Source organism: Episyrphus balteatus, chromosome 3 (genome assembly GCF_945859705.1).
Source record: "Episyrphus balteatus chromosome 3, idEpiBalt1.1, whole genome shotgun sequence".
Taxonomy (NCBI): Eukaryota; Metazoa; Arthropoda; class Insecta; order Diptera; family Syrphidae; genus Episyrphus; species Episyrphus balteatus.
In genome coordinates this window covers 2,599,627-2,614,066 of record NC_079136.1, presented here as the reverse complement: position 1 = coordinate 2,614,066, position 14,440 = coordinate 2,599,627, and the positions used below count along the sequence as shown (strand labels likewise).

Sequence of the window (14,440 nt, the reverse complement as noted above, 5' to 3'; positions counted from 1 at the left end):
TAGTATAAAAAAATTAAATCTGTTTTTATAATTAAGGGGTAATAACACCTTGTAAACCATGAAATCGAGCGTCATTTTCATCGGCGTATAAAACAAAGAAGAAATATTATTTTCTTTTGGTGTTTGTTTAGTTTAATTAAGTATATTAATAGGTAACAGAATAGGCTAATGCTTAGAGGATATAATATATGGAGTGCTTGTTCCTATACCTAATACATTGTAACGCCATATGCATGGATAGGGGTCGCTGCTGACGCTGATTATCTTTCATCTCTTTCTTTCTTCGTTTTTCAATGCGAGTCCGGTACCGCACCTGTCAAGTGTCAATCGTGATTCGTAGTATTTTTTCTGTATTGTTTGCTTTGAATTTGTTTCTTGAAAGCTTTAAATTTCCAATTCTCCTGCATTATTAAAAATAGTTTAAAAAATTTAACCAATCTGTTAATTGAAACAATATACATTCCTATGAAATATGGATGGACCACAACCACGAAGAGGTAAACCTTATCGCTGCAAAATGATTTTCAAAACAATATAATTTTTTTCATCTTCAATGTTGTTTTCTTTTTCAGATTACATATATCTAGCCTTCGGTAAAAATAACTTTAATAATCCAAACTTAATATATAAACTCTACGATCATAGATCCCATCGAAGAACCTTAACGATGAATTTGATGATACAATTTTGAAAGCGGCGAATATGGAACCACTTCCATCTCCACTCGTGGTGGCCTCTCTTAACTTGCGCAGTATTTGCCAACAGTTTACCCAGATAGTTATGGTTGAAAGAGTCCAACATTGTTGGGAGATAAGGAGAAAAGTCCCCCAACAACTGATTGGGAAGATCCTATAACTGAAACATCTACATTCATTGGCTGCGTTTGGCTTGTTCTTGCGACTACCTTCCCATTCAGATGTTTTGCTTCGTCATAAACTGAGAGCGCAATGTTTATTGAGATTTGTCTTGGGTGTCACTGGAGATGGTGAAGGCAGTAAGGATTTATTTTTAGTGATGGTGAATTTACTAAAAAAGTTTTTGCTAATCATATTATTTTTTTAGATGACATTTATAGCTTATCACTCCCAACATCACTTCCAACATTACCGTTTGAAGTATTTCGACAACTTTTAGATAGTTCAGCACTCAATAGATGATGGTATGCTATTAAGAAGAATGATTGTAGAAGTTGGCGCCATGCTTTTTGTACATGATATTTTCACATGTTAATCTCAAAATTATCAAATAAATGGACCACAGCCAGAGGTTAGATTTAATTGTTTCGAATATCTACACATCTACAAGTAGGTACTAAAAAAAAATATTTTTCTAGACTGCTGCTACTGTAAAAACTTCGATGAATAGCATAGATGATTCCGGCGTTATCATATCTGACGATAATAGTCATATGCTAAAGGCACTGGATTTGGAACAGGATCTACTCAACAATCTTGGAATGTCGAAAAAGCTTTGTTACGTCAAAAAAGTAAAGAAGAACATGTAACACTGCTTTTACAGGTATTCCACAGACTTTTGTTTTTATTTTGATTCTAAACATCTTTAAAATGCATTTAAAAATTCGGTTGAAAGTATGTTTAATGTTGCATATTTTTCGTAGGTTCTTGTATCAATTCAGTCTCTAATTCTGGTTCCTGAACCATACTTCAATGAGCCAGACTTTGAAAGAAATCGAGGTACTCCAAGTGGGACACATTCATCTCGAGAGTATAATAGCAACATTTACAAGGCGTGTGTTCTTTGGGCTATGCTTGAACAAATTCGAAATCCAAGTCCATGTTTTAAAGTGGTAATTACTTTTTAGACTAATTTGAAAGTAGAAAAAAAGCTTAGCAATTTTTCCAGGTCATTCATACACACTTTTGGTTAAAACTATTTGTCAAGTTTTGCATCAATGTTTGAATAGGCCTGGTACGCAGATCGAGCTAAATTTTAGCGGAGATAAAATTTCCATAGCAGTTATCGAAAATTTGTATGGGATTCATTTTAACTCGGCTAAAATTATTCGATAATTTGTATGTAGGCTAAACTTTGTAGAGCTGCGTACCAGGCTATAAGAAGCACCGTCTAAACTGATAAGTCTTATACACTCCTTTTCATATCAGAATAAGTACACAACTTTTCAAATGTTCAGTATTCGTTTTTTCATTACAGTGTAGGAAAAATAATAATTTTGTGATGTCAAGTCATTGTTTAAGATGTTAACAGAATCGCCAAAAAAAAATAATTCAAAACGTGTGGTAATTTTTCTTGTTTCTCTATGGCAAAGCATTTCACATCGAAAAAGAGAGTTTTTTTTTGCCACCATTCATTTTTTTACCCCCGAAATGTTCCTATCTGAAGTTCTGGATAGATTATATTCACAATTCGTAATTTTTTTTAACCATACCAGTATTGGTGGATCCTTCATTGTTTGTTTTATTTCTAGTGTTTTCGCCAAAATTTAGCGTTTTTAATCCACCCATGTTTTTGAAAATGGTAGTATGATTATTAAATTACACCTAGAAAAGTCCAGTTATTTGTTTTAATGGTAAATTTGTCCGAAATCCACAACAACATTAAAGATAAGAAGGGTGTACCTATTCTGATGAAGAAAAAAATAAGTCAATTTTTCCTCAAAAAATACTTTACAAGAAAAACAATGGAAAAGTTATGGTCCATTTTGAAATAATTTTAGCCGTTGGTTTTCCTAACATCTTAAACTATCAAAAACAATAAAACCTTGTTTGGTCACGAACCACTATTGGGGACAAACGATTAATGAACATTTGAGAAGTTGTGTACCTATTCTGATGAAAACGAGTGTATAATTAACTTAACTATAGTGTTTTTCTAAATGGCTCATTGAAGGGTGTCCGTATCATCTTCAAATGGTTTAACAAATTTTTTTTCCAAAATTATATCATTGTAGAAAAAATTTAAAAACAAATAACTATGTATATATATTACATAACTTTAACAAAAAATCTTTGTTCTTTTATCATAGGCCTTAAAATGTTCCATATCGAGAAAACGAAAAAGTGTTGCCTGCTTTTTATTTCCCGGATTGCATATGGCGATTTAATTGCGCCATCTCGAATGATGCCAGGTGCCAGGTAGTACACACTCTTGTGCCAACATGAAAACAAACAATTAAACCAAGCCTTCAGATAACGATAAATCTCAACGCGAAGTTTACCTGAAACGTGTGAAAGTACTAGAAGACACCAATGAGATGCAACAGAAATTCAATGACTTTATGCAGGGTTTTCATATAGTTGAGCTAGAGTCTATGAATCCATTTACCGCAAAAAAAAACCTGGAAGAATAAATCGAATTTGTCTTTATATTTTGTTTATTTTGGCGATAAAATAAAATTCAAATAGCAAACTCATACAAATATTTGTTTTTGTTAAAACTTCACGTAATGAATAGCACAAGCACTTCATAATGCTCTAAGCTTCCAATATCTTAGAGAACAATATTTATTTTGATAATAGAAATAAACATCTTTTGACTAAAATACGGCTTTTAGAGACTGCAAGCTGCATACAATTTTTTTTTCACGCCCAATGATGGAATCCAAGCAAATAAACTGCGTCCTTCAACTCTCGATTCAGTTAGAACAAGCAGTAATGCTCTAATTACAGTCAAATTACGTAGCAAGAATCGAGGATGCCATATGAATTTGAATGAACAATTGTCTATTGAAAACGAAACAAAATGTATGTTAATGGTTTATATTAAAATTGAGATAAAAAATTAACTCACCTACAACACAACAATAAAGAAAAGTACTCCCACGGCAATTTCAACCTTTCTTGGAGCAAATGCCGCCCCTCCACACACGGATATCCACTCCTGTGAAGAATTGCTTGCCAAGCATTTCCCGTCTCAATAACCTTGATTGTACGATGCCAAACTCATCTTATTTTGTGTAGGAAAATGTTGCTGCAAACAAAAAGGAACGTTAGTAGATTTGTTCAATTCTATAAACTTACTTGTCCACTCATACTCGAAACTCAGCCACCATATTGCAATTTTGGTGGTGGACACGTGACGTTGCACACGATGTGATCTCGAACTTGAGGCATTTCTTTAGTGAGCTTGACTTGCTGTGAATCGATGAGTTTTGCGCTGTTCATTGATGTCTCTGATATCGAGCACTTCACACATGAAATCAATAACTGGATGTGCCTTATGGAATGTCGTTGCAGAAACTAATAGGACAAATATTTAGTTAACAAATGGAGTAATAAATTATTTAACTTACCTTCAATATTTAACATATTTTTCCATTGAGATGGTTGTTCACTTTTATGAAAACCAAACCAAATTTCACGACCACCGCAAATAGCAGTAACCATCTGAAGAACTAAAGAAACTCCTTCCAACTGGCGTATGTCATTCTTGGAAGATGTACCATATAAATTACTATATGCATGAACCATAGTCTATGATTTCACATTTACCTGGTTGTATATTGAGATAATGAACAATGGGCCGCCCCTCACGAACCAAAGTCGGACGACGACCGTCGTGGCAAGTAAATACTGGCAGTAGGTATATCACTTTTTTTTTGAATTCCTCGAAAAAAAGAAGAAAACTAAAAAGAAATTGATGTTTTTTTCATATTTTTTTTTGTTTCTCTTTACCTGAAAATGGTAATTAATTGGCTGCTTTTCCTTTTGAAAATTTTGCAGCATATCCCATCAATTATTTTTTTTTATTCCAAAACACAAATAAACACGCTTGTTGATGACAGCCATCAAATGAAAATAAAATGGAGGCATGCACTCATCGAAAAACAGCGAAACTAGAGCCCCCTATAAAAGCTTTACGGAACTAACAGCACAAGCACTCCATATATTATATCCTCTAAGGGCTAATGTTAAATTTTTTAATGATGTGAAATTTTTTAAATGGCGGTGTAGTTCAGGATGATAGTAAAATCCTGTGCTCCCATCGGGCGACCAACTAACTCCTACTGTTTTTAACCGATTGGGCTGAAATTTTGTGTGGAGCTTAAAAATACTATTTTCTAGTGAAGTACGTAGGATTTTTTTGAAATATTAGTTTTTAAAGAAATGGCATTAGTTTGAAAAAATTATTTCATTCCAAAAACAAAGTTCGTTGAAAAAAAGACTATAAAATCGTTAAATTTTAATATTTCAAAAAAATCCTACGTACTTCACTAGAGAATAGTATTTTTAAGCTCCGCACAAAATTTCAGCCCAATCGGTTAAAAACTGTAGGAGTTAGTTGGTCGCCCGATGGGAGCACAGGATTTTACTATCATCCTGAACTACACCGCCATTTAAAAAATTTCACATCATTAAAAAATTTAACATTAGCCTATTCTGTTACCTATTAATATACTTAATTAAACTAAACAAACACCAAAAGAAAATAATATTTCTTCTTTGTTTTATACGCTGATGAAAATGACTCTCGATTTCGTGGTTTACAAGGTGTTATTACCCCTTAATTAAAAGACCGTTTTAAATGATCTTAAAAAAAAAATCAAATATGCCATTTTATTTCTTGTATAAAAAGGTATTTTTAGAAAAAAATTTTCGAAAATTGTAGGAGCCGTTTTTTTAAAAAATAATTTTTTATTTATAAAAAATGTTTAACATTTTTCAAAAAAAAAGTTGGTATGCTATTTTGAAGAAATAATTAATTTACACTCTATACTCTATACTCTTTTTTAAATATTAATTTACACATAAAAACAAAATTTCAAAATTTTTCATTGATCCGTTTTCAAAAAATTGATTTTTCAAAAAAAAATTTTGAAATATTTTTTAAAAAACCAAAAATACGGTTTTTGAAAATTTTCTAAAAGTTTAATATTATCTTTACTTAAACACTTTTGTATAAAAATTTTCATTTAAATCGGGTTAATGTTGTACGAGATATTCAGAAACGAAAAAAACCGTTCTATGACAGGTACCGTTAATAACGGTACAAAAAATATTTTTTTTATTTCAAAAGTTGGCTCTTATGTGTAGTACTACACACAAAAAATTTAATCAAAATCGTTAGAGCCGTTTTTGAAAAAAATTAACTTTTCTATTTTCGTTATATGGCAGGTACCGTTAGTTTTGGTCATAAAAAAAAATTTCAATTTCCCCTTTAGGGAATCACCAAAAACTGCTAACTACCAAGTTTGAAGAAAATCACTTCACTCGTTTAGGCTGCAGCTCCAGATAGAGACAGACACACAGACAGACAGACAGACAGACAGACAGACAGAATTGCCGGACCCACTTTTTTGGCATTCTCCATCATCGTAATGTCATGTAAAGTTGTTATCTCGAGTTCGATTTTTTTTACGAATCCTAAACTTGCCCTATAGTACCTATATCGCAAGTAAAATATGTATTCACATAAGAATCCTTGCCCTGGTTATAACAGTCCAATTATAAATGATATAGAATTGTTATTGAAATTAAATTTTCAATTTTTCAGGGCAACTGATCCTGATTGACATTTCAAACAAATTGAAACTAATCGTTCCCCAAAATAATTTCAATATTTTCATTCGAAAACTGACCTGATCACCATAACCGGCTTACAAGAACTCTGGTATACAAAAATAAAACAATATTAGGTGTGTTTTTTCGTTTATCTATATAGATTTTGTGCAAAAAAACAATTTACGTGTTAAAAACAACAAAAACTTTATCTGTATAGATTTTTGAAAAATCCAGATAATTATCCAGATTTTACTTTCTCTCGATAAAAACAGTAGTGCCAAGGTACTTTATTTGTTGTGTTCATACAAAAATATCTGAAAATATTAACAAAAAAAAAAAGCGGAGAAAAAGAGGTTTGAAAAAGACTCTTATAGAAAAAAATAATTAAAAATTTGTTTGACATGGTTGCATTGAAATGTTAATATCTCGAGATATACGCAATGCACTTTTTAGATAAAAGTCTTAAATGGATCCTTATAAGATTGTTGAACAGATATGTATAAAAAATTACCAAAGTTTTTTCGAAAAATTAGAAATAAAAATAAAAAAGTTTTCACATTTGATTTTTAAAAAATCGAAAAAAAATTCAATATGGCTACCTTCAAACGCTTATAACACAAGAACGACGCAACTAATGTTAATGGTCATGGTCTTATGTAGCTAAGAATATAGAGATAATTTTTGGTTTTTTGTGAAAAAACAATTTTTTTGAATCCAACATGGATGCCATGGCCATATGAAAATTTTTGTTTGCATCCAACATGGACTTTGTATATATAATCTATAGTACTATCATGAGGGGAGATTTTTTAGTTTGTTCGCTACCTGAGTGGTTTTGCGAGGGCGCTTCAGTCGATTGTGCAGACTTTACAATATGGACTTTTTGTATGAAAGAGAAGGTTATATTAATTTCTTCTGACAATAATAATGAAAGTAAGGAGATCAGATATACATTTCTGTTTGAAATTTGACAGAAGAGAAAAAAAGGAGGAGAAATTGAAGTAAATAGATTATATTTTTTCGTTTTCTTCATTCTTTACTGATGGAATGAGAGAATGAGAAATTACTATGCATGTGTGCTATGTTTATTATAGATTTAAGACAGTATTAGTCACTTAGGTTTTGATGGATGAAAATTGTGAATTCCACGTTGCAACGTTTCAATTTTTCTGTGTTGAAATTTTAATACAGGGTGAACCTGTTGTTCTGCCACGTTGAATAAAAATTATAAAATGATATTTTTAATGCAAGTAAAAGCATTTTGAAAATTATGAACAGCAGTTAAACATAAATTAACCAAAAAAGTACTTCTTATATTAATACTGATTTCCTAAAAAAAAATAATTTTTGACAAAGCACTCAGAAAATAAAAAACAAAAATTTTGGGCGATCTTTGTACTACGCTTTAGCAAAAAAGTGTGTTTTGTTGAAAACATTAAATTGATAAAAACAACATAGGTACCTACGTTTTAAGAAATTGAATTGCCTTTAATATAAAACCGAGAATAAATGTTTCTATCAAAAGATAAATGTGGAGCTGTCAGAAATTTATCCCACTGCAAGAAAAAATATTTATCCTCATTTTTTTTACAATTAACAATGTTTCATTTCCATTCAATAAATGGCTAAAAATCGAAAATAAAAACAAAATTTAAAAAACAATACAATAAAACATTTATGAGTCTACAAAACAACATAAAATTCATTCACACACGGAAAAAGATTTTTCTCTTTTTTGTTTTTTTTTTTCTTCGACACTGACGTTTGCCTTAAAAGATTATATATACAAAGAACATGGATGTAATGGCCTTCCCACTTCGGAGTTAAAATAAAAAAAAAAAAAACAAAAGCAACATTTTTGACAGACAGCTGCCAAAGTACATATATGTACAGTGGTGCCAAATGTTTGCATGGATTTCAAAAATCCCGATGTCGTTTTTATGCACAAAATCTATATAGATAAACAAAAAAACACACCTAATGGAAAGTTTTTAAAACGGGTGTTTACAATAGTATCAAAGCAGCAGTGTATCACAGGTGTTTTAGCCCAGTTTTTTCTACAACTCAGTATCTACTCGTTTTATTATTTCCTCACAAAACAAAACACATAATTAATTGCATAGTTTGTTTTGCATTTAAAATGGAAAATGAGTAACTACTGGAGTTATAGAAAAAAAAACGCGACTCTTTCGATATTTTGTCTCATCGGCCTCGTCATAAGATCAGCTTTCATATATCATTTCCTTATTTATTTATGAAATTGAACAAAAAAGTATGTATAAGTGCAATTTCAATACCTATGTAATAACTAAAGGTTAATGTTCTTAATTTCAATAAAAATAAGAAAAACAAAATGATGGCATACAATGTTAAGCAACAATAATTTCGATTTCGACAAGAGAGATTTCTTTAAACATTTCAGTTGGTTGTTGATTCTGATTTTATAGTGAATCATGTCAATTGGTATTTTTCATATAACGATTGCATTGATTGAATTGATTGTTTAACCCTCTGTCGGCACACTGCTGGTGCGAATTTGGCAGGACAAAAATTAAAATTGGTCACAAAAAAGTGTCTTTATAAGGGTGAAAAAAGATTTTGTTTGAATTGTGAATACAATACTCGAATTCCTCGGAATATTCTACATCAATTTCACATGTGATTCTCTATAAAATAGTGAGACCGAAAAAAGTTCTAGCGACATTAAAAAGTATAAACCAAATTCGCAAAAAAGAGGTGTGCCTACAGAGGGTTAATAATGACTCAAAAATATTAATTTAACTAGGTAGGTATGGGTGCTTTCATAAATGCATGGTTGCGCAAGTTTGACGAATGCAAAGCTTTCATTAATGCAAATGACAAATGTCAGGTGTTCATAAATGAATCATTTATTTGCAAAACATGATAAGTCCATGATTTTAAATTTTTCAGGAGAAGAAAAAAACGTTCTATTTTCTTTTGATATGCGTAGAAAAATTTATAAAAAATATATTCTGTAGAACTCTTGCTTAGCTACAAAATACCGTTTCGTTTTTAATTTTTGGAGCGATAGCTCAAAAGATAAAAAATAAAAACGCTTTTGGACTTATCATACTTTGAAAATAAACGGATGTGAAATTAGTTTTTAAATGGATATGCAATTTTGCTTTTAGCCCCAGTCTATCAAACAATTGTATTTGAGAATAAAATACAATGTCCGGACTGCTAATTTAACTTTAAAGTAGCGTTAAACTTAAGATTTTCAGCCATTAATCTAATATACCATTTACACAAAAAGAAGCTGTTGTTTATTTTCAAAAGATGATAAGTCCGGGACTTATTCTGTTTTTGATACTAAAAAATATTTCGCGTAGCTGTAAAATCGGATATAGATGGAGTAGATAGTTGATATTTTAAAGACAGACGTGGTTATCCCTGGAGTACAAATTTAGTCAAAAAAACGAATTTTGAAAAAAAGTGGACTTATTATGTTTTGCAAATAAATGATTCAAATGTAAAACGCAAATATTTGCAGCGCAAATGTGCAAATGAAAAAATTCCCATGCGCAATGCATTTAAACTTGAAGAAAGAAGGAACATAACGTAAAAAATGATACAGCTTTAGTTTATTTCTCAATTCTATCAAAATTTTGAATGGAAATTCAAGTCAAAATAACAAAAATAGCCGCGAATTTCTTGTATATAATTTTGTAAACATTTGGAGAAATGTTTAAAAAAAAGATTTTTTTTTTCTTGAAGGATAGAATTGGTTTATTTTGAAGAAGAGGCTGAATTGAAACTTCAAACTTTTGACAAAAGACCCAAATCAGAGAAAGTGTTCATAAATTCAAAGTAAAATACATGCGCAAATAGTTAGTCTGATTGCAAATGACCGCATGTAAACAAAGCAACCATGCAATTATGAAAGCACCCTATTTATACAGATGAATTTTTACATTGTGTAAATGTTTTACTTCCATGTGAAATTAAAGATAGTTGCTTTTTCAAAATTTCAAAACACAGATGTTATTTCCCGAATTTTTTTTTTAAATTGAAGTTGAATCGTAGTTGTCGACCTGAAGATGACGTTGTGAAAAGGGTCTAATCAAGCGTTTCATTATTTTTTTTACGTCTTGTAATGTCCTGAACCTAGGTAAACAGAAATTTAACATTCGTCAGCAAATGTCCCTTAAAGCTTTGGTTTCTTAAATTTTAAGAGAAATAGATTTTTCTTAAACTTTTATATCGCAAATATGGAACTATTTTGTGACCATATTATTTTCAGACAAACAGACATCAACTATTTTTGTCTATTAAATAAACACTCATAACAATAACAACTTCCGTATATTGACGAAATGTGTTTAGTTTAGTTGTTTATTCTACCTCACATATTGTCTAAGTTCAAGTAATTTTTTCGTTATTTTTAGTGATTGATAAATATTGGTTGAAGAAAAAAACATCTGGTTTTTATAACGTTATCAAACTAACGTTTTTCTAAATTTAAATCTGAGAAAAAGAGATACAAACGAATTACGAGAAGTCTGTGGTCTAGTACCTACTACAATTAACACTTCATCTTTTACTCGAGTTGATAGGATTTCTCCTTATAAGTAGTCTACCACCTCTAAAGGAACGCAGCCAAAGGTCTTTCCATAAATTCTACCACTCTTCGTAATCTTTTTAACTCTTTTCATGAAAATTTTAGCATTAGAAAAAGTCCACTGCATTTATAATTTGATCCAGCTGTTTGTACCACCCCTAATTTTTTTTAATGTAAAAATCTGCAATTTTTCTCAAAAACAAAAAAGCCAAAAAACTAACAGCCTTATTACGGTTGTCAAATTTCAATACGATATTTGACTATTATCAACAAAATTGATAAATCGGTATTATGGTTTTTAATTATCAATTTTTTTGATAAAAATTCAGATTTAAGAACTATTGTGAATAGGACCATCGACAAATTCGGTATTACGTTTGTCAAAAAAATTGGTATTCGTCAATTTTTCAGTCAATCACAAATTCCTTGTTGATAAAATATTTTTAAGAGTCGCGAAAGTCAGAAGCATGTCTATTTTTCGGTGAATATGAAATTGATGAAGAAAATACTTTGGAGCAAGCAAAGATTCGAAGAAAATTACGCGGTGCTTCAAACCCGGTGGATTTTGCAGAACATTATGAATAATTTTTTTTTTTTTTTCATTACTTTAATTAAATTTTGGTTTACTTTTTAGATTTATCGAAAACTTCAGACTTTCGAAGGAAGCCTTCCTTAATGTAATTTTAGATACATATCTCTTTACGAAAAGTTAAAACCAATAAAAAAAAAAACACCATTGCGAGCGTATTAAAATTTGCAGCTGTCTCAATATTCGTTTTTCACTTACAATCTTTCTCCTACGTTGAGAAAACACTTAAAATAAATGGCATCATTTATTTTGTATTCAATATCCACATTTTTCAATATAATAAGCTAAATAAAATAACAACGACTGCGACGCACGTGTGATGGAAAAACGAAAATGATTTAATACATAAAATTGAAACATTAAACGTCAAAATCAAAAGTCGATTTGCACCATTCACAATAAATTTTTGATCTTTGTTCACAATGGATCAAAAATTTGTCAACTCGCGTTCATAATACCAATTTATCAATTGATTGACAAATTTTTTCAATTGTCAATAAATTGATCTTTGACAACCGTAATAAGGCTGTAATTTAAATCTAAAATTTGGCAGATACGTGTCAAGTTACATATTTTCAGCCAGCAATCGTTTATTTATTTATTTAATTATTTTAAATAATTTAATTATTTTAAATATTTCAAAAACCTTTCGTGCTAATTTCACTGGTTGGCAACGAAAATAGAGCTTTGAAGTGAACTATATACTTTTCTAAAGGTTTTTTGTGTGCTGATTCCGAAACCGAAGTCAAAATTTCACTGGCACGTCTCCAAAAGCCATATTTTATAGTGTTTTTTTTTTCAAAATAATTTTTTTTTGTTATGATAATTTATGATATCTCTAAATCTTGGCGGTTAAAGTAACTTATGGTCTTTTGAAACTAAAAAAAAATAAATTATTACCGAAAAATATTTATATTCAACGTGAAAAAAAAACACTTCATTCAAAATTTGTTTTTGGTTCTTTATAGAGAAAATAGTGAAAACACTGAAAACATTTTGAATTCAGAACATCAAGTTAATATAAATCACCTTATAAGTTCTTGTTCCCAACTTTTGTGTTTTACCGACCAGTGTTTTTGGTGAATTATTTCTCAAACATAAAATTTCAGGGTTTTGACTTTTAAACGTCCATATTTCGAGTTGGAGATTTTTTACATTTTTTTTTTTTTTGTTTGTGTGACTTTTATATGTGCCCTTAATTATGAAAGTGGACTAAGTCACTCCTAAAAATGGCATCAAATCTAGCCTAAAAATAATTATTATTTAAGGGGTAAAGTTTATTTGAACGCGAAATTGCAGTAAATAAATTTCTTTATTGCTCCTTCAGTGATTTCATAAAAGAAATACAATTAAATCGTTATAAGAAAATTATTATGTAAGTTTTTCTTTAAACAATGCAAAAAGTGACTTAGTCCACTTTCATAATCAAGGGCACATATATTAACGACATCTATCGATTCCAGTATCAATAATTTTTCTACCACTTTTTGTTAAGGAAATAGCTTATATGCCTTTTTCTAAATTCACCTCAGTTTACACTACTAATATTTCAAATTTCTAAAAATTCTGAATATTCAAATTTTTGAATTTAATATAAGACAATATAACTCTCATGTGGTATAACGATGAGGGTAAATCGTCCTATGGCGGGATCTTAGACTAATAGGGGTTAGATTCTTACCGTTTGTTGTCACCGTTTTAATAAGTGTTGATCTTATATTTTCAACTACTATATAGGGCAAAATATATTTTAAATTAGTTATTAATTGATTTCAGTTTAACAGCCCAGAAGTCACCCACATTAACACCATCAATGTATGAATCCTAGAGAAAATTTTGAAAAACAAAAGTGCGCTCTTATTTTCATTGATTCACACTCTTATTACAAAATAACTCTTAGTTATTGGAATTAAAATTATGCACTCTTATCTACGTTGATATGATAAAATTAACTGACTTTCACCAAAAATTTATATCAAAACACCATAAGAATAGAAAGGTAGGTACGCATTCGCCGGTAAGATAAACAAAGTAAAAACATTTCGTTAGTCGTTATAAAAATCCAAGATTTGAATTTGAATTATTCAATTCTTTTCATTTCACATTTTTCAAGAAATCAATATGCATGAATTCTAATTAAAAACAATTCCGAGAAAATCAAATAAAATAAGAAATTTTAATTCTAACCCATCAACAACGGTTAAATTTAATATTCAATTCAAATAAATTTAATCAACAGGTCAACTCAACTCAAAATGTAATCAAACAAAATAGATTCGTAAATTATATTCTAACGTATTCTTTTAAAATATATGTACCTAGGAAGTTTTTTTTTTTACGTACATGAATATAAAATACTATCGATAGAACGTCTGTTCACGAACGAATTTAGAATAACAACTAAAGATGGAACACTGTGAGGAATTATTTTATACAGCGAATTTAAAAGTGCGGCTAAAGTGGCTGGCAATATCTGGGCATGGTTGCCAAACAACTCGAATTTAGTTCGTTAAAGGTAATTGTTTAGTTTTTTTTTTTCGAAGTGATCGATTATAGTTCAGAATCGAGATTACCTACATGGCGCAGGGTCAAAAGTCCACGATCCAAAAGTCCATAATGGACTATTGGCTCACTAGTGTGAGTCATAGCTCCACAAATCAATTATGGACTTACAACCCATCCAAGTGGGTCAAAGGTTCACACAAAACTCCTGTGAACTTTTGGCCCATCGATTAAAAATTTGTAACCAATTATGAAAGCCAAATTTCATAATGCGGCTGAACTCTCATC

General features: G+C 30.2%; 1 protein-coding gene and 1 long non-coding RNA gene across 3 annotated transcripts in view; one reads left to right on the top strand and one right to left on the bottom strand.

The window, feature by feature from the left end:
• Positions 1–14,068, bottom strand: part of LOC129914370 (beta-galactosidase) — a 35,868-nt gene extending 21,800 nt beyond the window's left edge. Inside the window, exon 1 of one of the 2 annotated variants that reach the window (XM_055993582.1) lies at positions 13,994–14,068. The gene's annotated coding sequence lies outside the window, so the exon portion shown is untranslated. Of the gene's footprint in view, positions 1–13,968 lie in introns of both variants that reach the window. The other variant, XM_055993583.1, reaches the window with a different exon arrangement.
• Positions 570–1,965, top strand: LOC129914381 (uncharacterized). The gene is made up of 5 exons (XR_008772176.1): positions 570–994; positions 1,063–1,266; positions 1,334–1,518; positions 1,619–1,807; positions 1,864–1,965. It is a non-coding gene; the product is annotated as an uncharacterized LOC129914381 (long non-coding RNA).
• Positions 14,069–14,440: the final 372 nt, after the last annotated feature.